The sequence below is a fragment of the Lepidochelys kempii genome, chromosome 1 (genome assembly GCF_965140265.1).
Source record: "Lepidochelys kempii isolate rLepKem1 chromosome 1, rLepKem1.hap2, whole genome shotgun sequence".
Lineage (NCBI taxonomy): Eukaryota > Metazoa > Chordata > Testudines > Cheloniidae > Lepidochelys > Lepidochelys kempii.
Window position 1 is genome coordinate 294,499,312 of NC_133256.1, and position 25,740 is coordinate 294,525,051.

General features: G+C 42.8%; 1 protein-coding gene across 2 annotated transcripts in view; it reads right to left on the reverse strand.

Moving 5' to 3' along the window:
- Positions 1-10,469: 10,469 nt before the first annotated feature.
- ANO6 (anoctamin 6) overlaps positions 10,470-25,740 on the reverse strand; it is a 182,486-nt gene continuing 167,215 nt past the window's right edge. The window contains exon 21 of one of the 2 annotated variants that reach the window (XR_012156788.1): positions 10,470-10,634. The gene's annotated coding sequence lies outside the window, so the exon portion shown is untranslated. Of the gene's footprint in view, positions 10,635-23,072; positions 23,296-25,740 lie in introns of those variants that run through there. The other variant, XR_012156787.1, reaches the window with a different exon arrangement.

Here is a 25,740-nt window from a genome sequence, read left to right on the forward strand (position 1 = left end):
AATAAAGTTTGCAGATGATACAAAGCTGGGAGGTATTGCTAATTTAGAGAAGGACAGGGATACCCTACAGGAGGATCTGGATGACCTTGTAAACTGGAGTAATAGGAATAGGATGAAATTTAATAGTGAGAAGTGTAAGGTCATGCATTTAGGGATTAATAACAAGAATTTTAGTTATAAGCTAGGGACGCATCAACTAGAAGTAACGGAGGAGGAAAAGGACCTTGGAGTATTGGTTGATCATAGGTTGACTATGAGCTGCCAATGTGATATGGCTGTGAAAAAAGCTAATGTCGTCTTGGGATGCATCAGGAGAGGTATTTCCAGTAGGGATAAGGAGGTTTTAGTACCGTTATATAAGGCACTGGTGAGACCTCACCTGGAATACTGTGTGCAGTTCTGGTCTCCCATGTTTAAGAAGGATGAATTCAAACTGGAACAGGTACAGAGAAGGGCTACTAGGATGATCCGAGGAATGGAAAACTTGTCTTATGAAAGGAGACTCAGGGAGCTTGGCTTGTTTAGCCTAACTAAAAGAAGGTTGAGGGGAGATATGATTGCTCTCTATAAATATATCAGAGGGATAAATACCAGAGAGGGAGAGGAATTATTTAAACTCAGTACCAATGTGGACACAAGAACAAATGGATATAAACTGGCCACTAGGAAATTTAGATTAGAAATTAGACGAAGGTTTCTAACCATCAGAGGAGTGAAGTTTTGGAATAGCCTTCCGAGGGAAGTAGTGGGGGCAAAAGATCTATCTTGCTTTAAGATTAAACTCGATAAGTTTATGGAGGAGATGGTATGATGGGATAACATGGTTTTGGTAATTAAATATTCATGGTAAATAGGCCCAATGGCCTGTGATGGGTTTTTAGATGGGGTAAGATCCAAGTTACCCGGGAAAGAATTTTCTGTAGTATCTGGCTGATGAATCTTGCCCATATGCTCAGGGTTTAGCTGATCGCCATATTTGGGGTCGGGAAGGAATTTTCCTCCAGGGCAGATTGGAAGGCCCTGGAGGTTTTTCGCCTTCCTCTGTAGCATGGGGCATGGGTCACTTGCTGGAGGATTCTCTGCTCCTTGAGGTCTTCAAACTACAATTTGAGGACTTCAATAGCACAGATATAGGTGTGAGGTCTTTTTTAGGAGTGGTGGGTGAAGTTCTGTGGCCTGCATTGTGCAGGAGGTCAGACTAGATGATCATAATGGTCCCTTCTGACCTAAATATCTATGAATCTATGAATCTATGAAAAATGAATACAAGTAAAATTCAGACACTGTACAAATACTCTTTCCTCATTGCTAGTAAGGAACCATTTCAAAATCATTATCCTGTGTAAGAACCTTGGGCAGACAACCTGCTGGACTTCTTCCAAGAAACACTGAGACATCCATCATAACACCAGAGTATAATTACTTTAATTATGTATTCCAATTAATCTGAAAACAGTCCAGACATTAAAAAAGTTCTCATCTGGCTATTTTTTATTGACACAATCTTCAGTACTGCCTATAGAATTGGATGTCCTCAATTTACCTGATTAAACAATAGGCTAATCAAGTCTTGCCTTTCTAGAAATACTTCCTGAGTATTGTAATTTGGAGGTGATGAACTCCATCTCTTGAGGTTTTCTTATCCATGTTGTCCTCAGTTATTTCTTTACCTGGCCACAGTACTGGTACACAGTGTCTAATGTCAATATTTTACACATATCTTTCTTTAGACACTGATTTCTGCCGGAAAGTGTCCTAAAATGGAAGAGACCTTTCTTATTCAAGTGTACAGTACCTTGTTATGAACCTGGATCCAATCCAAATCCATCTTTGGACACTTGCAAGACATGTGTAAGACCATACCCTTCTCACTAAATACGAACAATTCTCTTTAGGATGATGGGGTCACTGAAAATCAAGTTATCCTTCTCTGAAATTCCCTCCATGAGAGAGAGAATGTATTGTAGTCACATGCATGTTGAGCATTATTTCTGACCGTCTCGCTTCCAGGGTTCTCATTAATTTTGATTTTCTTCTTTATCTTAGATAAATCATTAAATATTATATGCATTATTTGTTTCCATCTCTCCCAAAGGAATTTTTCATCCAAATCAAGTTATACATATCTAGGTTCCTTTGGAAAAGGAAAAGAAGAGGCGGGAATCTTAAAATGCTTCAGGACATGGAAAACCAAGGGAGGACTTCCTTTACCATGCTTAATCAAATACTACTATGTAGCACGTTTAAACAAATATTCATTGGATTTCACAAGCAAGAATTTGAAAATTAATTGAATAGAATGTGTTCTATCATCTATTCCTAAAGGCTCATCCATTTTGCGACTAGAACTATGGACAGGCTATTACTAAATCTGAACCAGGGAGCTTAAAATACCTTTATGTATTGTGTAGATAATGAAAGAAAGCAGTGCGGCAGCTACTGCTTGTCCAAACCCAAGGGTCTTCCGAGAAGCCACGAAGTGGCCTTACCTTTCTCTGACTTCTCTTTCTGCATGCAGTGGGCAGCAGGATATATATTACAGATAAAAAAGAAATATAGACTATATGATTGTACCACATATTCAGAGATTCCAGTTGCCTGCTCCAGACTCCTGCTGCTTACTTGGTCTGGGTTAGGGTTAGGTGAATTTTCCCACCCTGAATTTTCAGAGGGCATTACCCAATTGCTCCCTTTTGAGTGCAGGGCAGGTAAGACCATTCCCCTACCTTGATCCCAAGGGTATTCTGGGAGCCAGGAATTCCATTCTGTTTACGATCTTATATCGTGTCCATTACTGTGGTGTCTGAGCAACTACTAGAGTTAAAAAGTTTATAATGTCAGTCAAATGAAGTTTCTTCTTCACCTTCCCCCTATGTGTGAATCAGGGTCAAATCAGTGAATTTTGCATTTGGACCAGAAAGTGGCATGGCTTGCAATCATTCTGGGCCAGATTATCTGCTTTGTCAAATTTATGTTCAATGCAGTAAAGAGGATTGATTAGAGAGAGAGAGTCATGGTGAACTGATCATCTGTCTGCTCCTTGTGCATATTACAGCAGCAGTCTGAACTATCCTCTCACCCCAAGAGTATGTCCTTCTACATCAGGAACACTAGCTGTGTAGTATGCTACAGTGTCCACATTATGGTCCTGATCTTGCAGTTTTGGTCTACGTGGGCAGACCCATGTCCCTCTGCAGAGATCCACTGAAGACTATGAAGTTCTGCCTGTGTGGATCAGTTTGCAGGGCCCTATAACTCTTCTGTGGATAGAGAGAGGACATAGTTCTCTGCTTCTATTAATTTTGCACCTTCACAAACACTAAAGTCATTTTGATTTTAATCCCTTCTTTCTACTGCATTCTCACTCATATCTTTGCTTGACCCCTCTCCCCTGATACCATGGTCTATTCCAGTGCTTAATTACTTTAACTGTTACACTTTTCCTTCCTTAGTTTTAGGCCATTACTCTTTGTTTTATCATTTTTTGGTAATGTGAATTATCCTCTTCCTTTGAAAGTATTTATACAACATGATCTTTTCTCCCCTGAGTCTTCTCGTTGGAAGTCTGTAGAATTTGAGCTCCTTCAGTCTAACTTCCTATTTTATACATCATTCACTAAATAATTATTTTTTGCTGTGTGTATATTCTTTAGCTTTTCAATGCCCTTCTTAAACTATGGGTCCATCCTGGGTGGGGCAGAGTAACTTTCCCAGCAACAGTATTCTATAACCCAGTGTCACTTTTATGATGTTAGCTTAAATTCAGTCATCCCTCTTGAACTCTCTCTACATATCTCCACATGAGGAGAAGGAGGAAGGAAAAGGGAGCATCCATTAACCCATCTGCCATTAGCTAACGTAAAGTTTATATCAAATACACAATTGATTATGGCCATCATGCACCACTCAGATCCTCAATAATGTATTAAAATTGAGAAATGTAAATGTATTATATCTAAGTCTTTTTGACTGACCCTTATCTCACCTACATTGGCTAACTCTGTTGATTTAGGGGGATTTATGCCAGATATGCAGTAGTGTGACACAGAATTAAGCCCTTTGTTTCATACATAAAACTATTCTTCCAAAGTGTCATTAGATAAAAAGCTGACCTCATGTGGTAAGGATACAGTGAAATTCTGAAAAAATCAGAAGCACTGATATCCCCCCATGTACTGGATTTTTCCCAACAGGGAAATTTGTAATAACTTTCAAAATGTCTTAATTGATAATGACAATATGGATACTCAGTTATTCTGTCTCTTTGATAAGTTTGGATGGATGAACTCTGGCCAGAAGATGAACAATAATTTCTGATGTACAAGTGTATTGACAGCAAGTGCTAAACTAATGCCTCTGCTGGGTATCCTGGGACATTGTGTCTTATCTATATTTATTTTTAGATCCTGATCCTGAAATCGGCTCCATGTGGACACTGCAGGATCAGAACTTCAGACTGTAAGCTCCACAGGGCAGGGACTGTGGTCATGTGTGCTGTGTGCACTGTTGAGCATATCACCTGCCCTTAACAAAATAAACTTTCAATATTAGGTATCTTTAGTTACCTTGCATCAGTCAGGACTTTTAAAATCCCTGTTGGTCCAAGTGCAATTTACCTAGGTAATCAAGAAGCAGCCAATTACATTGCCAAAAGGCATGGATAAAGCTTGTTTAAAATTTTTTTTATATATACATATACACACACTCAATGAGCAATATTAGGTATCTCTGGAAGAAAAGAAAACTGGAAGCAATTATTTTTCTAGTATCCTTGTTTATCTCGGGACATTTGTACTGCATTACCTTCTTTTTAATATAGTAAGTGATAATTACACCCCTTGGGTACATCTTGGTGGCTGCCTAAAACAGATCTAGAGTTGTTTTCTTATTACTATGAAAAAATATTTGAAATGAGAGGCTATATATTCTTAATATCAGGAGCACAAAAAGACATATGAAGAAACCTCCATCTTTTAAAAATGCTAAATGCCTCTGAGATATGCTAAATACTAAACATGATTGGCTCACCACACCAACTAACTAAGGAAACAATGTAGGATTTCAACAAGAGAATATTAAAAGTAGGTCAAGTTCTCATCATCAAAACCTCCCTGTTTTGTTACTTTTAGTTTTAGTTTTTTCATCTCTGCTTTTTAATCAACTTTATGCACTAGGAAATCTAGTACAGATGAGAAATACCGTGTTGAACACCCAAAAGGTCTATTCTCTGGCATAGAGGTACAAGCATTGTAAAATTTCTCACCATCGTGTTCAGTGACTTCAGTGGAGCCAGGATTTCACCCTAAGAGAATAACTTGTCTTCAGAAATTACTCTGATAAAAGCCCCTGCCAAATAAAATAATATAATTAAAATTGTTTCCTAGCAAAATCTGGTTACATATATGCTTATGGGGTAAAATGTACCTCTGTGTGGTTGGCCAGCAGTAGGCTGAGATGGCTGCTTACACCCTATTTTCAATGGTACTTAAGTGGTGCATAGGCCTTTTGCTGGCATCTGCACAGGGGTGAATTTCATCCAGTGTGAATGTGCCATTTTAAGTCTATCTTAAATTACAGGAGAGCAATAGCCAGCTTAAGTCTCTCTCTCTCTAGAAAAGTGAGAGAGTTTTCTTACTGAACAGCAACTGAAGCTTTCTTTACTTATTTGTCAGTCTATTTAAATCCAGACTTGGAGAAATAGACAGTGGTTTTTAACTAAAGATCAAGGCCCCATGGACTCTGTGGCACAATGTGACCAAACTCTGCAGCAGCCACTTCTTAATTCTATGGTGACATTAATTTATTCTATCACCTTGAAGCAGCCTTCACGCACTCCTCTCCAGCCCTTACCCCCCCCCCCACTATGATTCATAGTTAAAAATACTTATTGACATAACATTGGTTGATTTTTCCACCACGATTAATTTTGAAGATGGGTTTTTCGTTATAGTGTCCCGGCAGTCCAGCTGCACTTCTCTGGCTTTGGTTCCCATGATATTGTTCAGGAGACCACCAGCCCCTCAGAGCCTCTTTCTCTCCCTATGCACCTGGGAAGAGGGAAGCTTGTAGCCACCTTCACCAGCCCAGCTCCCAGGCATTGGCTGCTGCATTGTTCTTTAGGCTATCTAGCTTGCCAGCCTACACGTGTGTCTCCCCAACTCCCTGGCCGCAAGCTGGATTCCAGCTCTTACTCCTCATTAAAATGGAGCAGTGCAGGGAGCATAGCTAAATGGAACAGGGCCAGGAGCATTCACGGTAATCCAGTTAACTCCCCCTGGTGGGGATAGCTGTAGAGTAAGAGGCAGCTGCAGATTTGTCCTAGCAGAAAATGAGCCCAAACATAACATGGCAGATGCAGGGTGACAGCAAAACTGGGAAATCCATGGCAGAAATGCTGAATTCTATGGCATCTTGGGAAAATATAGAATTGTTTAGTCCACGGGACCCTAACTGAGATGAACAGGTTGGTCACACCCCTCAGAACTGTTTTTCAGTCCCTCTGCAGACATGGGCATATAACATCACATTGGTTTACACTCTATTCATGTTGGAGGTTTCCTCTGCTACTATAAGGGCTAAAAACATAACCTTTTAAAAATTAAAAGTCTGATTCTGGTGCACAGTTCTGCAGCAAGGGGGAAGGTGGGGGACGATTCTTTGGCAAATTGCATGGCCCTGGACGTGTAGAAGTCTTGTGGCCCTGCACGTGATTCATTAGATTATGGAGTCAAGATTTCCGTGAGGTTGCTCTCACTCTTTAACAGGTTGCATACATCTCCAGCCTATCAGGGAAAAATCACCTTATGTGCGCAAACCTTGAGAATTCAAAGAATAATGCTAACTATATGCACACATAATATGATAATCCATTATCTGCTTGCCACATAATTCTATATTTTAGAAACTTACCCCATGAACACAGCTTTCAGAGTCTGAAAGCAAAGAAAAAGCAGATGCAGTGCAAAACGCAACCTACTGTTAAGTGAAGAAAAAAAATCAAATGTGAAAATAAACATGTATGCTCAGTGAGCTGATGAACACAATTTTTAAAAGTTGGCTGAAGAAAGTATGTGCTGTTGACTTCAGTACATGGACATATTGAAATGGGAGAGCTGAAATAAGTGCAAATGAGCAACTGTCTAAAAGTTAATTGCCCCTGTTTCTATCAGGACCGCCTCTAGGCACCAACAAAGCAAGCACATGCTTGGGGTGGCACAATTCCAGGGACAGCATTCCGGCCACTCTTTTTTTTTTTGCTTGGGCAGTTGTGCTCTCGGATCTTGGGGCGGCAAAAAACCTAGAGCCGGTCCTGGTTTCCATATAATTCAAAGTGATAACATTCACAATGGTTACCTCATCTTAGTAATAGTCCAGAAAAGAGGAAGAGTTCTGTGAAAAAATGATTTTGCCCTAAGTCTCTCAAAAAGCTTGGGGCCTCCATGCTCCCCTATTAGGGAAAAACAATAGGGGATTGGAAATGCCACTTGTTTGCATTCACCATTTCCATAAAGGAGGGAATTTGCCCCATGAAACAGCAGGGCACTTGGCCCCCTAACTCTGTGGATCTTAGAGGAGCTACCAGAAGGAAAGGTCTATTCACAAAGACAGGTTTCAGAGTAACAGCCGTGTTAGTCTGTATTCGCAAAAAGAAAAGGAGTACTTGTGGCACCTTAGAGACTAACCAATTTATTAGAGCATAAGCTTTCGTGAGCTACAGCTCACTTCATCAGATGCATATCGTGGAAACTGCAGCAGACTTTATATATACACAGAGAATATGAAACAATACCTCCTCCCACCCCACTGTCCTGCTGGTAATAGCTTATCTAAAGTGATCATCAGGTGGGCCATTTCCAGCACAAATCCAGGTTTTCTCACCCTCCACCCCCCCACACAAATTCACTCTCCTGCTGGTGATAGCCCATCCAAAGTGACAACTCTTTACACAATGTGCATGACAATCAAGTTGGGCTATTTCCTGCACAAATCCAGGTTTTCTCACATCCCCCCCACCCCCATACACACACAAACTCACTCTCCTGCTGGTAATAGCTCATCCAAACTGACCACTCTTCAAGTTTAAATCCAAGTTAAACCAGAACATCTGGGGGGGGGGGAGGAAAAAACAAGGGGAAATAGGCTACCTTGCATAATGACTTAGCCACTCCCAGTCTCTATTTAAGCCTAAATTAATAGTATCCAATTTGCAAATGAATTCCAATTCAGCAGTTTCTCGCTGGAGTCTGGATTTGAAGTTTTTTTGTTTTAAGATAGCGACCTTCATGTCTGTGATTGCGTGACCAGAGAGATTGAAGTGTTCTCCGACTGGTTTATGAATGTTATAATTCTTGACATCTGATTTGTGTCCATTTATTCTTTTACGTAGAGACTGTCCAGTTTGACCAATGTACATGGCAGAGGGGCATTGCTGGCACATGATGGCATATATCACATTGGTGGATGTGCAGGTGAACGAGCCTCTGATAGTGTGGCTGATGTTATTAGGCCCTGTGATGGTGTCCCCTGAATAGATATGTGGGCACAATTGGCAACGGGCTTTGTTGCAAGGATAAGTTCCTGGGTTAGTGGTTCTGTTGTGTGGTATGTGGTTGTTGGTGAGTATTTGCTTCAGGTTGCGGGGCTGTCTGTAGGCAAGGACTGGCCTGTCTCCCAAGATTTGTGAGAGTGTTGGGTCATCCTTTAGGATAGGTTGTAGATCCTTAATAATGCGTTGGAGGGGTTTTAGTTGGGGGCTGAAGGTGACGGCTAGTGGCGTTCTGTTATTTTCTTTGTTAGGCCTGTCCTGTAGTAGGTAACTTCTGGGAACTCTTCTGGCTCTATCAATCTGTTTCTTTACTTCTGCAGGTGGGTATTGTAGTTGTAAGAAAGCTTGACAGAGATCTTGTAGGTGTTTGTCTCTGTCTGAGGGGTTGGAGCAAATGCGGTTGTATCGCAGAGCTTGGCTGTAGACGATGGATCGTGTGGTGTGGTCAGGGTGAAAGCTGGAGGCATGCAGGTAGGAATAGCGGTCAGTAGGTTTCCGGTATAGGGTGGTGTTTATGTGACCATTGTTTATTAGCATTCCTACCTGCATGCCTCCAGCTTTCACCCTGACCACACCACACGATCCATCGTCTACAGCCAAGCTCTGCGATACAACCGCATTTGCTCCAACCCCTCAGACAGAGACAAACACCTACAAGCAAATACTCACCAACAACCACATACCACACAACAGAACCACTAACCCAGGAACTTATCCTTGCAACAAAGCCCGTTGCCAACTGTGCCCACATATCTATTCAGGGGACACCATCACAGGGCCTAATAACATCAGCCACACTATCAGAGGCTCGTTCACCTGCACATCCACCAATGTGATATATGCCATCATGTGCCAGCAATGCCCCTCTGCCATGTACATTGGTCAAACTGGACAGTCTCTACGTAAAAGAATAAATGGACACAAATCAGATGTCAAGAATTATAACATTCATAAACCAGTTGGAGAACACTTCAATCTCTCTGGTCACGCAATCACAGACATGAAGGTCGCTATCTTAAAACAAAAAAACTTCAAATCCAGACTCCAGCGAGAAACTGCTGAATTGGAATTCATTTGCAAATTGGATACTATTAATTTAGGCTTAAATAGAGACTGGGAGTGGCTAAGTCATTATGCAAGGTAGCCTGTTTCCTCTTGTTTTTTCCTACCCCCCCCCCCCAGATGTTCTGGTTTAACTTGGATTTAAACTTGAAGAGTGGTCAGTTTGGATGAGCTATTACCAGCAGGAGGGTGAGTTTGTGTGTGTATGGGGGTGGGGGGGATGTGAGAGAACCTGGATTTGTGCAGGAAATAGCCCAACTTGATTGTCATGCACATTGTGTAAAGAGTTGTCACTTTGGATGGGCTATCACCAGCAGGAGAGTGAATTTGTGTGGGGGGGTGGAGGGTGAGAAAACCTGGATTTGTGCTGGAAATGGCCCACCTGATGATCACTTTAGATAAGCTATTACCAGCAGGACAGTGGGGTGGGAGGAGGTATTGTCTCATATTCTCTGTGTATATATAAAGTCTGCTGCAGTTTCCACGATATGCATCTGATGAAGTGAGCTGTAGCTCACGAAAGCTTATGCTCTAATAAATTGGTTAGTCTCTAAGGTGCCACAAGTACTCCTTTTCTATTCACAAAGAGGTTCCTTGCCTCTTCATAGCCACTTGCCTACCCCAGTACCTGTAATTGGTACACAGCTACCTGGCTCCCTGCCTCCTCTTGACAGTACGGTTCCTGCAAGCCATGCTGCGAGGGGCTCCTATACTGCCTGCTGTCCCCAGAGTCCTCTTGGAGTGTGTGGGTGGCAGTCTTAGTGAGTTGGAAGGTGAAGGGAAGGGAAGAAAAAGCTGGCACCTGATGACACCCACAGCCACAGGCCTGGATCAATATGAAGCTCCAACACAGGGACTACACAGGAACAGGAGAACATGGTGTTGAGTAGGCACTGTCCCATCTCTGTCCCTTGAGCTTGGATTCTGGGTTTGAGGTTGCCTCCTCTCACATATGTGGAGGAGCATCTGGGTCTTTTGGGCTTAACAGTGGAATTAGATCACAAAGAACACTGTGGAAATCAAATACCTGATAAAAATGCAAGTGAGATTAGCAGATTGTCTGAAAAGACAGCAAAATGACTTTCTAAGATTAATAGACTCTAAAAATGACAGTGAAAATAATCATATTTAGTCAAAAGCATATATCAAAATATGTTTTCTTTAGAAATCAATAGCAATTAATCTATAATCACAGTGACAGGATAAACTTAATAAAATCCAGAGCACCAAAAACATGGAAAGAGTAAAGTGTTAAAATTAGTCAAGCAAATACAGCACAAACATTAAGAACAAGATTAAAAAAAGATAAAATCATGAAGACAGTATGCAGGCAAGGGTTCAAACAAAGCATTTTCCCTAGTTCAAACCACATTTTGTGGGATATAATTTTGACCACAATCCAATTTTATGCATTTGGAAGAAAAACTTTGAGTGTTTTTTCTTTAAAGAAGAAGCACAGTGCCAGAAAGGAACCAGTTCTGACCAGGGCTCACTGGAGGGGCCTTAAGAAATATTAAGGTCATAAGGGCCTGTGTGTCTGGTTCACGTGTTGTATCCCATCTCACACCTACACTAGAAGATGTGTAGGACAGGTACCATCCTCTTGGAGTCAGTGTGACCTAGGGCACTGGACTGTCACTCAGGAGACTTGGGTTCTGTTCCCAGCTCTGCCATAGGATTATGTTGGATAAGTTACTTTCTCTCTGTGTGCCTCAGTTTCCTGATTTGTAAAATGGGAATAATGATGTTGACCTCCTTGGTAAAGTGCTTTGAGATCTATGGATGAAAAACACTGTGTAAGAATTAAGTTTTATTACTATTGTTTGTTACTTGTTTGCCCAGTGCTCCCCTAATTCTAAGTACTACCATAATAGAAATAAGAAACAACAATGGAAGGAACCTTGATAATCATCTTGTCAGACCTCCTGAATACCACAGGCCATAAGATTTCGCCATTGAGTTTGGTCAGCAGAGCATTAGACCTATTCTTCATTTTTGTCTTTGTTTTAATGGTCTTAAGAACAAAGGTCCTGTAAGTGGATGTTGGGAAATTATTTCTTAGCTCTGAAGATAGAACCCAATATGTAGCAGGCGACGTGAGTGAGAGTAGCATGTCACATTTCAAGCTGACCACCCTTCTCACTGTATTTGCCAGTGGGGATGTAGGTTTTGATTCACAGCAAGGAAGCTCCATGTAAACGTATCTCCCTTTCATTTCTTCTTTCTCCAGCTAGTCAGCCACAGTCTACCTGTTCCTTCTTTTTATTTCTCAGCACAACCAGGACCACTACAAAGCTTTGACCCTTCGGGCAGTAACTCCTCCAGTCATTTGAATCATAAGTGTAATGAGATCTGAGGCCTTCTCTACCCCCTTCTGGACCTCCTTGCTTAAAAAAAAATCCGCTCAGCCTGGGCTACCAATGAGACTTAGTTTTTGAGGCCTAGAAGGGACTGGAGGAGATCCAGACTAGTAGGGAGCCAGCAGTATGGTTAAGAAGGCTTGCCTGCTTTCCTCTAGTGCTGGGATGAGAGAAGAGCTGCTCAGTGCTACCCTAGAGCCCTAGGGCCTTTGCTTAAGCACTGTGACTAAGCAGTCCCCTTTTGTGTTTGTTTATAGTTTAAAGGTGCAGACAGCCAAATCTTGTATCTGTTTATTGTTAACTGTTTAAGCCTGACACTGAACTCATGGCACAGGCTGATCTGCTCCAGCCTGGGTGCCACAAGGGGCAGGGAGGCTATCCTTTTTCTTTAACAAAACAAAAATAAAATAAAATAAAATAAAAGCCCAACCAAAAACCTTAGCCTCCTCATTTCATAAAAACACAATTTTAAGTATAACTAACAGGAAAGAAGGAATTTTGCCACCACCGCTTTCCCCCTCCAATAAACGGACCTCTTCAGGGTTATAGCAGCTGACTAGGGTTGGCAACTGTCTAATCGCACAAACCCAAACACCCTTGCCCTGTCCCTTCCTTGTGGCCATGCCTCTGCCATGCCCATGCCATGTCCCTTCTCCGAGGCCCCGATCCCTGCTCACTCCATTCCCCCTCCCTTCATTGCTCATTCTCCCCCACCCTCACTCACTTTCACTGGGCTGGGGCAGGGGGTTGGGGTGCAGGAGGGGGTGCAGGCTCTGGGCTGGGGGATGGGGCCAAGGGGTTTGAAGTGTGGGAGGGGGCTCTGGGCTGAGCCTGGGGCAGAGGGTTGGAATGCAGGAGGGGGTGAGGGGTGTGGGCTCTGGGAGGGAGTTTAGGTGCAGGAGGGGGCTCAGGGCTGGGTTGGAGGGTTGGGGTGCGGGCTCCAGCTGGGCGCCGCTTATCTCAGGAGGCTCCCGGAAGTGACTGACATGTCTGACTCCTAGGTTCCTAGAGGTGGCCAGGTGGCTCTGTGCACTGCCACTGCCTGCAGGCATCACCCCCATAGCTCCCATTGGCCACAGTTCCTGGCCTATGGGAGCTGCGGAACCGGGGCTCAGGGCAGGCAGCACGCAGAGACCACCTGACCGACCCTGTGTCTAGGAGCTGGAGGGATCTGCCGGTCACTTCCAGGAGCCACGCAGAGCCAGGGCAGGTAGGGAGCCTGCCTTAGCCCCGCTGTGCCACCGATGGGACTTTTAGCGGTCTATTAAAATCTCCCAGATTGCTTTCAGTAGCCACCAGGAGACCGAGGCTGATTCCAGGAGACTCCCGGCCAATCTGGGAGGGTTGGCAACTCTACAGCTGACTGAAGTTATAACTGGAACAAAAGGAAGTGTCTGTCTGTGCAAAGGCAAAACCCTGGCTGGAGAAAAGCAGACAGATGCAGTCTGTAGCTATTCAGCAATTGGAATCCTGCTTGGTACTTTATAAAGCAAACACTTGCGCTTATCAGAATGATTGATCATTGGTTAAGGTGTGAGTATGGGTGTTTCTTTTTTCTGGAGGGACAATGGGAGGGAAGAAGATTGTTAATAAATGGCTTTGGGCCTATTTGAAAAGCCATCTCTCTGCTTTGGTGCCACAAATACGGTGAGCAAATGCACGTGAGCTGAAATCCCTTTGATTTAAGAGGGAAGGAACTGTTGCCAGGAAATTTTTCCACAACAGCCCCAAGATTTTAGAATACACTCTCCCACCCTAGTCTGCAACAGCCAAATCTCTCGACCTCCAGGGTAAACCACTAAGTCTCATAACTTCTCCCAGGCTTTTGGAAGATGAGTTGAGGTTTGGGATGAGAGTATTGTGGCCTCCTGTAACCAATCTCCCCAATATTTTTGGGTTGCATGTGGAGAGGAGACAGTTTTTTGGCAAAGGTGTGTTTTGTTCCTGATTTTGGAAGATCCTAAAAAACCTCGTTGCATCCAGAGAACATTTTCCTCAACCTTGAGTTTGAGCAGGATTCACATCTTGGCTCCTAGGTATCTCATCTTGGGTTATGGCTTGGGAGGATAAATTTTATACTTCCTTAGCCTTAGCCTATGAATTTACAGTCCAAAAAAGCTTTACCGTCTTTAGGTTTAACTTATTTTTTTGGAGCACATTAGTAAGGTAAATCAAGTTCTGCTTGTTCTCAGATATTGCTCTATCCTATTATCCTATAAAAACCCATTTTGTTTTAGATTAGTTTATCACCCTTTTCTTTAATTATTTTCAGATCTGGGTAAAAGGAGTAAGCCTTTGAGTAACAAGACAGACTATTTCTTATACTTGATACTTGCATTTCCTCCAGCAGTGATGTCATAATTTGGGAGGTTATTTAACTTTTCTCTGATTTAAATCTTTGACACCTTTGTTTTCTTTATGACAGGGAGATCCAGTACATTATGCTTTCTTAGCTACCCAAGTTTCTCCAATAATAGCTGTAGGTCTTCAGGATTGTCACCCATAAAGTTCAAAAGGAGAAAATTATGTAGATGCCTAAGGTTCCTTTCTGTCAATGCAGCTAGCATATGAAAAATAATCACATTCCCCGAAATCCCCTTGAACAAATTTTCCCAGCATCTTTTACACAGCATACTTTAAACAAACAGCCACATTATCGGTGCCAGAATGGTAAGAGTTCATTTGTGGGTGTTTGGGGCCAGATTCTCAGCTAATATAAGTTGACTTATTTTTCACTGACTTAAATTGTTCTTATGCATTCATACCATTTTTATTTAATGGAATTACAGAAGTGGCCTGGCTCCTAATCTGTTAATTCAGAGGACATTTCTATCTGTGCAAAAAATTTTACTTTGTATTAGGGATGGAAATATTTCTGGAATGCATCACCTTTGAATATTTAATCATTTTAATAATGAATACCAAATGCACCAATTTCCTTTCTCTTCCTTTTTTTGGAGAGTAATTATTTTTGCAGTTAGTTAAGCTTGGGAAGCACTCACCTTTCTTTATATTTTGAAAGATTGATGATACAAAGACTCAAAAGAAGAGGAAAAGATTACAAGGAATGGTTCTGTTTAGAGTAAGGTTAATGAGGTCAATTGTGCCTGCTATAGACATGTTTTAAAAGCCCTAGCTCAGGTCTAATCAAAGTTTAAAGACTACCAAGGAAGATGAGCACTTCTAACCAAGTGTCCATTGATTTTTACCTGAGTAATACAACTGTCAAAGAGGGTTAAAACCACCATGCACTTAGAAGTACAATGCTGGAAACAGTTGGCAAGAGCTAAAAGTGTAAGTGTAGAAAGGGTCACAGGATATGTTCAGTAGTGCAGTTTTTTTGACATGCTGTGAACTTCTCCATTTACATATTCCTAAGCAGGAGCTGGGCACATTCCAGTTCTTACGTTTCGGGGGCACAGAATTATAGAACCTTAATACCAGCAGTGGCACCAGAAATCCTATAGGTCACAGAGACTCGAGTGGTGTGAACAAGGTTCCATGTACCTCCTCCTAGAGCTGGACTGCCATGGAGAGCACACGCTGCGCCATGTAGAAGCATGAATGAGAAAGCACTACTGAGTGCACATCCCTAGTGCTATGGAAGCTGCCCTATCTCCAGTTCAATGTGAGCTGTGGCTAAAACACACAATCTAGCCAGAAATGAGTGCAGGTCTGTTGGCAGTGTGGCCAGCTCCTTACCTTTCCTATGGCAGAGTGGAGTAAGGTGTTCTGCCTTTGCAAATGGTTAACAATAGTGTTTTAATTCTGGTGACTCTTTGATTTGCTTCTCTGTGCTAAACTATAGTATCTACATTTTGGGGACGGGGAAGAGACCTGTATAGTCTATACCTCTCCTTTTACCAGCAGGAGAGTGGGTTTGTGTGTGTGTGTGGGGGTGTGTGTGAGAAAACCTGGATTTGTGCTGGAAATGGCCCACCTTGATTATCATACACATTGTAAGGAGAGTGATCACTTTACATAAGCTATTACCAGCAGGAGAGTGGAGTGGGGGGAGGTATTTTTTCATGCTTTGTGTGTATAAAAAGATCTACACTTTCCACAGCATGCATCCGATGAAGTGAGCTGTAGCTCATGAAAGCTTATGCTCAAATAAATTGGTTAGTCTCTAAGGTCCACAGGTACTCCTTTTCTTTTTACCTCTCCTTTGTAATTGTTCATAATCTTATCAGATAAATGGGAAACTCTCCAACCCAGAAACTGCTCTTTTACCATTTTCTGTTTGGTGTTACATCTACAACTTGGCATGCTCAGAGAAAATTCTCAAGAATTGATCCATGATCAGCATGTTAGAGAATTCTTCCAAGCTTTTATTTTCAGACTGTTAAATAAATAAATTAATTAAATGGAAATTCAATCTTGCATATTCAATCTTTTCCTTAAGGGTATCCACTTGAGAAAACGTGAATTCATGGAAACCCTGCTGTTAGATCTCTTAATTTACATTAAAGTAAATGTACATCCCATACTCTCAAAACTTTTTATTTCACTCTTTATTATTATGAACCTTTTGAATTTTGCCAGTCCACCAGAGAGATTACTCATTAGCCCTGAGGCCAGAAAAATACTCTTGATAATCTGTCTAAAGTACATGCCTCTATGTGATCCACAACTGACACTAAAGTTAACATGTGGTCTTTCTAGGTGGAAGACTCCTCTATTAGAGGAATGAGAGAGGTCTAACAGACCAAACATTTGTTGGAACATCTACTGTTATTCACAGGATCTCACTTCCCCCTTTGCCTGTCGAATCCTCAGTCACATGACTCATCTGTTCATGTCTTAAGTCTTGTCTACGCTACAGAGTTTTGTCAACACAAGTTATACTGACAATAAAAAAACGGTATAATTATATCACTTGTGCATGTTCACACAATGCTCCTTCTGTTGGCAGAGTGCATCCACAGCTGGTGTTCTAGCGTTGACAGAGAGAGCAGTGCACTGTGGGTAACTATCCCACTGTGCTACTTGCCGCCTTCTGCCACTGGAAGTTGTGGGAAGGCGGAATGGATCGCAGTGCATCATGAGTGCAGGCTCAATGTCCCATGATGCAGTTTTCTCCCATCCCATCATTCCATGGGCTTCTGACTGCACTTCATGACATGGTTCAATGGCCCCTATTTACTGTGTGCCTGCCATCTCTGTCTAAAAGGATAGCTCCTGAACTGCTCTCCACTTTTGTGGTCACTGTTATGACCATACTGCAGCTGGGCATGCAGTATATCATGAACTCCCAAACTGGACAGGAATCAGAGGTGCCTGAGCTGCTGTGTGCCATGGAAAGAAACAACACCATATTACTTTCGGCATTAATGGAGCAGCTGCTCATGGTGGATCATTGCTTTTGGGCTCAGAAAACAAGCCCAGAGTGGATGGATGGCACTGTTATGCAGATCTGGGATGACGAGCAGTGGCTGCAGAAAACCACCTCCCTGGACCTGAGTGTAGAGCTTGCCCTAGCGCTGCAGCCCAAGGACACCAAAATGAAAGCTGCCCTCTCTGTGGAGAAGTGTGTGGTGATCGCTGTGTGGAAGCTGGCGACTCCAGTCTGCTACTGGTCAGTTGTGAATCAGTTTGGAGTTGAGAAGTCCATCATTGCGGCTGCCTTAACGCAAATGTGCAGGTCGGGGAGTGGAGTCGGCGCCTATGGTGCAGGGCAGCAGAATTCAAACTGCTGACCACAGTGGTCAGGATGGGCATTGTGGGACACCTCCTGGAGGCCATTTACAGTGACATAACCAAGCACAGTGTCTACACTGAAACTTTGTCAATATAACTTTGCCGCAAAAAGCTCTATGCTTTTTGTCGAGGTGGTTTTATTTTGTCAGCAAAGCAGGAGAGTTCTGGTGGCGGAATGAATATTGTAGCATGTACACCTTCACTATTTTGTCAACGAAAGCTGGCTTTTGTCGACAATACTCTATATGGAAACATCATAGACTTAATTTTTGCCCATTGCACATTCTCTCTCCTACTGTAACTCCTAAAAATTGTCCCCTTTTAAATAAAGCCAGTGCACCATCAGAATTCCAATAGTCTTTCTTCCTTCAATCCAGGCTGAAGTTGCTATGGGTGGTTGACAGAACATGCCAGTACTACTGCTTGGGTCTTCTCCAGTGGCATAGCCAGGTGGAAAAACCAGGGGGAGCAGAGATAAAAAAATGTGACACCCCCTGGTACTCACCCGGCGGTGCTCCGGGTCTTCAGCAGCACTTTGGCGACGGCTCCTTCACTCGCTCCGGTCTTTGGCACTGCAGGACACCCCCACACACACGCTCTCCGCCACCACAATGCCGCTGGGTGAGTAAAAGTTTGAAATGCGCCAAGTAATTAAAAAGGCACCACTTCTGCTCGGTGTGGGAGTGGCTGCTGCCCCCCTCCTCCCCCCACCCCACCAGCTATGCTACTGGTCTTCTCTTGCTTCCTCAGAAGTCAGCCGGAGCAGCTTCTTTATGCACTGAATTCTTCTGAGCTTTTTTCACAAGAACTGTGGAGCATCACAAATGTTAGACTGTCAATGCATCCCATTACAGCAACCATACATTGGGAGATCTAGCCTGCTAGTGACTGGTCCATGTATTGTTTGATTAATTATTCTTATATTTGTGTAACAGCAGAAAACATTCTTTTTATAAAACAGACCAAATCAGTGAGTCAGGCTACCTCCATAAAGTGTATGGAATGTTCTGGTACATGTAGATAGCAGCAACCTCAGCCATTTCTGGAAATAATATCACTTGGTCTCAAGCCAAAGGAATACACCACAAACATTTGGGCCTTAATATAGTTTTTTATTATATCATTTTGAAAAATTCAGCTAATACCGTCCTCAAAAGAGACCTGCTTCCTCAAAGGAAGGTCAATACCAGAATTAGCAAACAATAGTTAAGAAAATGGTACTGCAAAACTCCAATAGAAGAAATGCATGTGAGGCCAAATTCTGCCCCCACTATCATTAGTGGGGTTGTACCATGTGATAGGATGCCCAGAGGGCCAGGTCTGATTGTTAGTGCACCTGACCTCCACTCTCTGCCTCTGTTGCAAAGGGGAGTAGTGGTGCCTGGTTCCTGACTCCAGGCCACAGCATTTGTGCTGCCCCTGTATCTGGGCCTTAAGTGGGGAATGTTAGGGGGACCCAGGCCATCCCTCTCTCCACCAGATTGCAGCTCAGCTACTTCCTACCAATGTGCTCCTTCAGTTTGGGGTGTGGCCCACTGGCCCCTGTAGTCCAAACAGGCAATAGCTTCACAAAAAATTCAAATGAGCAGGGCCCTGCAGGTGGTGGTTGGAGAAGGCACTGCCTGGAGGGGCCTTATCCGCTCTGTGGTTCTCTCTCAGTCTCCCCCTTCTGTCTCGTTTCCTGGAGAAGGATTCTTCTCTCCTGCAGCCTGTCCCACAGCCTGTGCCTGGATTTCTCAGCTGCTGTCAGCAGGCTCCTCCAGCTGATAGGATTGCCAACCCTTCAGGATTGTCCTGAAATCTCCAGGAATTAGAGATTAATCTTTAATTAAAGATTATGTCTTGTGAGGAAACCTCCAAGAATACATCCAACCAAAATTGGCAACTCTACCAGCTGGGGTGTGCTTGGCAGGCTCGGAGGGGTGGGGCTACTTGGGCCCAGTGTGCGGTTTGTATACCCCATCACAGATGGCTGTAAATGATGTGCAATTTTTTCTGACATCTAAACGCCAGATTCTGCCACTCTCGCAGAGTAAGGTACTCCTAAATAAGGGTGGCAGAATATGATCTTTAGATGGGATTACACAGGAGTCATTTAGGACAGATTGGCTAATAAGTCTTTAGTATTTAGTCTGAGTATTTGAAGTTTGAATTTGACAGCAAGCTTTGATTTGACACAACCCTTTTGTGTCCTTATTCTGTAAACATTTGAATGCTTGAGATTTCCTAGTACAAACGCTTAGCAAAAAGTATTTTTTATGCTCTCATATTTTCCAGTTTTTGCATTATATGTTCATCATATTAAAAATCTGCAGTTCACACTTTGCTTTTACTTATATACATGATCCCATCAAGTACTGTAAGGGAGATCACTCTCTGAAGACACCACTCAGTGGTCAGGCAGGGCTTGCAAAGTTCTCTTCTTCCCTGGCGCCCCCTGTTGGCAGCCACTCTGGTCCTGCAGCGCTCTGCCCCTTCCATGACTCATCCTGCCAGCTGGATCACATGTTTTATGTCCATCCTTTTCAGGGTGTATAAAGGGTCCAGCACTGGGGCAGCACTCTGTTCTTCTTCTGGGTTGAGGTCTCAGGATCTTGACCCTTCTGTTCTCAGGACCGTCCCTCCTCTAGACTCCCCATATAAGCAGTACACTTCTGCCTCCAGCACCCACTAGAGATCGGTAGGGAAACCCAGGCCCACCCTCTCCACCAGATTCTGATCCAGGGCCCAGTGTAAACAACTAAGACCTGCACCCTAAAGCTCTACACTGCTCCCTCCTTCATGGACCTCTGAACATGGGCGTGTATCTGACACGGTTCAGCCCCATCCCCGTCGCCTGTCCATTTTGAGGCATGAGGGAGAACCTGGCACATGCCTAGCTGGAATGCACCACGTTACAGCCCCTATTCTGGCTCCTCCAGAGCATCCTGTTGAGGTTCTGGCTGCACTTTCCCCCACACCTTTTTGTATATGCACACCTAATCGGTGGCCCCACGAAATCGCGAGACCTCCTCTTCAAGCTCTTCCTGGCACTGGCCAACGTAGCCATCTACAACACCAGGAGGAGGATGCTGGATGGGGAGGTGCTCTGCAACTGTGGGGCTTATTTCTGTTTCTCCCTTGTCTCATGTATCCGGGCAGAGTTCCTTTTGGGTGGTGTCTGCTGGCTCCCTATACAGCTTTGACGAGCAGTGGGTGCTGGCTGGGGTTCTCTGCTCAGTGTCCCTCTTTTTGATCCCTAGTTTTGAACCTATGACCTCACTCCTGACCCTATTCCTTAGTTGTCCCCAGTCATCGGTTGAATCCCAGGCCCAGTGGTTCTTTCCACAAGGCTCGGGGGAGGGACCTTTAGATGTGGGTGGGTTTGTGCCCACCCGCCTCCTGGAATTTCAGGAAGGCCTCTCTGGATCATTTCCTACCACTCTCCACATTCCCAGTGGGTCAAGTACTTACATTAAATAACTGGAATCAAAGATAATATCTCAGACCTGAGAATCACAAATTTCTTCCCTCTGGGCTTAGCAACAGCCAAACCTCAGAGAGCAGGCACACAGGGTATAGATCAGTTCCCCTCCACTGTCTGCTGGCCTATTCTCATTTGACACTCCTCCTCCAAGTCATGCATGCTTTGCAGGGGTGGCAGGGTGGAGGTGCCTGGGCTCAGAGCAGCTGCTTAACTCCTTTGTTATTGATGGGGATTAAGAGTGGAGGTCACAGAAACCAAAAGCAATGCCATGTGATATACATAACTCACCAACACAGCACAAATTTGCAAATTGCTAATCTTAATGAACTCTTTGTGCACAATCTCCAGAGCAAGAATTAGTCACAGTAGAAATTGTCGAATAAGAGATATATCTGAGAATTTTGCAGTTTGTTTGAGGACAGTTCACAAAAGAAAAAAGTGAATAGTTATCTAATAAATTATTGATTGTGAATTATTGGCCCAATTCTAGTAAATAACACAGGGACAGAAGAATTACAGTCTTGTGACAGACCAGTGGTCCTGTCTAGTCTGTATCCTGTCCATGACGGTGGCTAGCACCTGATGCTTTAAAGGGCGGGTGCAACAATTCCTATTATTAATATTATGTAGTAATCTGCCCACAGTAGTATTTCTTAACCTCAGGCAGGTTATGATTGGCTTATGCCCTGCATCATGATACCAAAAATCTGAAAAGGTTTTTATTTGCCTCCTCCCCTACTATGACCCTATTCAACAAAAAGGCAGAATAAAAACTAACTTCTAGAATTCACTTATATATTGGTCTTTTTTTCCTTTTTTTTTTTCTTTTTTAAGTGAATCAAGGTATTGACTTGGCAGGCGCGGAGAATGAAGGCCTGTATTTAACCATATGACTGATAGAGCATAGGCAGTGGCAAAATAAACCTTCCCCTACTGTAGGGTGACCAGACAGCAAGTGTGAAAAATTGGGACAGGAGGTGGGGGGTAATAGGCACCTACATAAGACAAAGCCCCAAATATCGGGACTGTCCCTGTAAAATCTTGACATCTGGTCACCCTACCCTACTGCCATGCTGTATATTTTGAAGTAGTTCTTAAAGGACCAGCTCTGGGAGGGGCGGTTGGTTTGGCTTCCATGATCACTTTTTCTTTGGTAGCTCAACCTGTTATATCCTCTGAGATTCATCACCAAATGTCATGGTAGATTTTTGTGATATAGCTCCTGTTTACTACTAGCTGTATTGAGACCAACAATTAATTTCACATACAGGTTCTCTGCCAAACACATACAGGTTGCCAAGCATTAACAACTTTCAGTCACTACTGTGCAGATTCATTTTTTCCTTGCTATTTGAAAAACTTTAACAACTTTTTATTATGTATGCATGTGACCTTTTCTCCTGATATAATTCAATTCTCACATTAGTATTTCATGATAATAAGTCTATAAACTCCATGAATTCTCTGAAACAGGACTTGTCACCAGATGTTTTGAACATTCTGAACATATTTTTCTTAATGATCAGGGATTATCATGTGACTAGAGTACTTTATTTTGTGGGTTTATGGTTGTTTCTATTAAAAAAAATGTTTGAGAACTGGTTAGCTATTCAACTGCTAACATGAGTTGACACTGTAGACTGATGGACCATTACAAATAACTGTTTACAGAGAAGATTAATCAGACAAATGTGCTCACTAACCTAATCCTGATACTTTCCCATTTTATTGAGTGCCTGACCGTTTTCATTTTCACTGCAAAGTTAAGGAATTAGTTGTCTTGCTGTAAAATATATATATATATATATATATAAAACTTAAAGATATTCTTTACTGTTGAGAACCTATTTTAATGACTGCAAAAAAAAAAAAAAAAAACCCAAAAAAACAACACACACACGCAAACCCCATATAAATGAACAGAACATAGCTTGTACATTTCAGTGATTTCTTTTATTATGAATGACCTTGATGACTTTTCTTATTTTCTCTAGTCCTTCTTTCTGTTTTCTGTCTCCTTTGGATTTTTGTGCCTTGTTCTCCTATTCTTCTGTTCTTTGAGTACTTTCACTCTTCTTGGGCTGTTTCCTTACTTCTTAAAGATGCCTGATTTTGAATTCTTTCCGTTGGTGTTCTTTCTTGTGTCTCTTGTAGCCTCTTTCCTGTCTCAGTGCAACAACCTTAATTAATGAGTAGGTTTTCTTTAATAGATGAAGCACTCATGTCTTTGGAATGTACATAATCTCGCTTTAGAACATTCTGCTCATCCTGAGCTTTGTTTCCCAACTCACTAGGTAAAGGTGTATTTACTTTCAGCTATTTTGTACAGCTAATGTATTCTGCCAGTATTTCATACTGAGTAATACATGAATGGCGGGCCAAGCCATTTCTTTTGTTTTCCTAAAATTAGATAGGAATTCACATAACTTGTGATTCATTAATAAGAATGGGCTAGATTGATACATGTACACGCCTCCATTTACGTGGGTGGAGCAAGCAAGATTGGAGCATCTGGGGTGAGAGCATGGAAGAAGGGCAGAGGTGAGTCTGGTGCATGCTGTCCACTTTGGAATCTATGGAAATCCCCCTGTAACTACTGGAGAGGGCATGTTGGGGGAGAGGTAGAGGCACCGATATCTGCAGCATGTTCCCTGGACACCTGGTAGATATCGACTGACGGTGAAATCCTGGTGCTTTTGAGGTCACTGGGAGTTTTGCCATTGACTTTAATGGGACCAGGATTTCATCCCAAGAATTCCTTTCAGAAGTTAATGTTGTTAATGTAGAAGTAATATTAATCCCCCTTCTCCCCCAACCCTTCAATATCTTCATAAATGATCTGGAGGATGGTGTGGATTGCACTCTCAGCAAATTTGCGGATGATACTAAACTGGGAGGAGTGGTAGATATGCTGGAGGGGAGGGATAGGATACAGAGGGACCTAGACCAATTGGAAGTTTGGGCCAAAAGGAATCTGATGAGGTTCAATAAGGATAAGTGCAGGGTCCTGCACTTAGGACGGAAGAACCCAATGCACCGCTACAGACTAGGGACCGAATGGCTAGGCAGCAGTTCTGCAGAAAAGGACCTAGGGGTGACAATGGACGAGAAGCTGGATATGAGTCAGCAGTGTGCCCTTGTTGCTAAGAAGGCCAATGGCATTTTGGGATGTATAAGTAGGGGCATAGCGAGCAGATCGAGGGATGTGATCGTTCCCCTCTCTTCGACATTGATGAGGCCTCATCTGGAGTACTGTGTCCAGTTTTGGGCCCCACACTAAAAGAAGGATGTGGATAAATTGGAGAGAGTCCAGCGAAGGGCAACAAAAATTATTAGGGGTCTGGAACACATGACTTATGAGGAGAGGCTGAGGGAACTGGGATTGTTTAGTCTGCAGAAGAATGAGAGGGGATTTGATAGCTGCTTTCAACTACCTGAGAGGTGGTTCCAGAGAGGATGGTTCTAGACTATCCTCAGTGGTAGAAGAGGACAGGACAAGGAGTAATGGTCTCAAGTTGCAGTGAGGGAGGTTTAGGTTGGATATTAGGAAAAACTTTTTCACTAGGAGGGTGGTGAAACACTGGAATGCGTTACCTAGGGAGGTGGTAGAATCTCCTTCCTTAGAAGTTTTTAAGGTCAGGCTTGACAAAGCCCTGGCTGGGATGATTTAATTGGGGATTGGTCCTGCTTTGAGCAGGGGGTTGGACTAGATGACCTCCTGAGGTCCCTTCCAACCCTGATATTCTATGATTCTAACCCCCCGCCACTCCCAACAGCTTCTGCAGCCATGATGGATTAAAACTATTCCTGCTAGGCCTTACTGCAAGGGGAGAGGGACAGGATTTGTCTACACCTCCCCCCACCCCCCTTTTAAAGAGCAATCTGTAATTCCTCAGTTCTGTTCCTGCTAAAAGCTCTCCCTAGCCAATATATTACAATAGAGTTAAAAACTGTGTCCAAATATTCTCATTAAAATGTTCCCATTTATAAGTTTCAAAAATTGGCAGGTATGGAAGTACTGTAAAAAGTCTCAAAGGGATGAAATTTCTGAAAGAGAGTTGGATTTAAGGTGAGAATTCATAAAAATGCCTTTAGTTAGGCATACCTGAAAAACTTACAGCTATCCATGACATACATTTATATTGATTTGATTTTTTTATTACGATTTTTTTTTTCATTGTGAAAACCTCTTTGAGCAAAGCATTAATCAGTTGTTTTTGGTTCTAGACAACTACTTGACTGTATTGAATCTATAGAATTCTTCATAATACAATGCACCTTATCACAGAAAACATTTAGATGTTAAACTGGTAATCAGTATTAAATGCCAAATACATATCTGAGATAAGACCCTCCAGACTGGGGTCTGTCACTACGGATATGCCTATCTCAGTGCTCAAAGGTACTTATTTGAGAGAAATGGACGGCAACTGCTGATGGACAGTTCTGTTCCCTGCTCTGTCACTGGCCTGCTGTGTAACTTTGGTCAAGTCATTTCATTTTACTGTGCCTCAGTTTCCCCCTCGATAAAATGGGAATAATGATATTTGCCTTTCTTTCTAAAGTACTTTGAGATCTAAGGATGAAAAGTGCTAGGTAACCCGGTT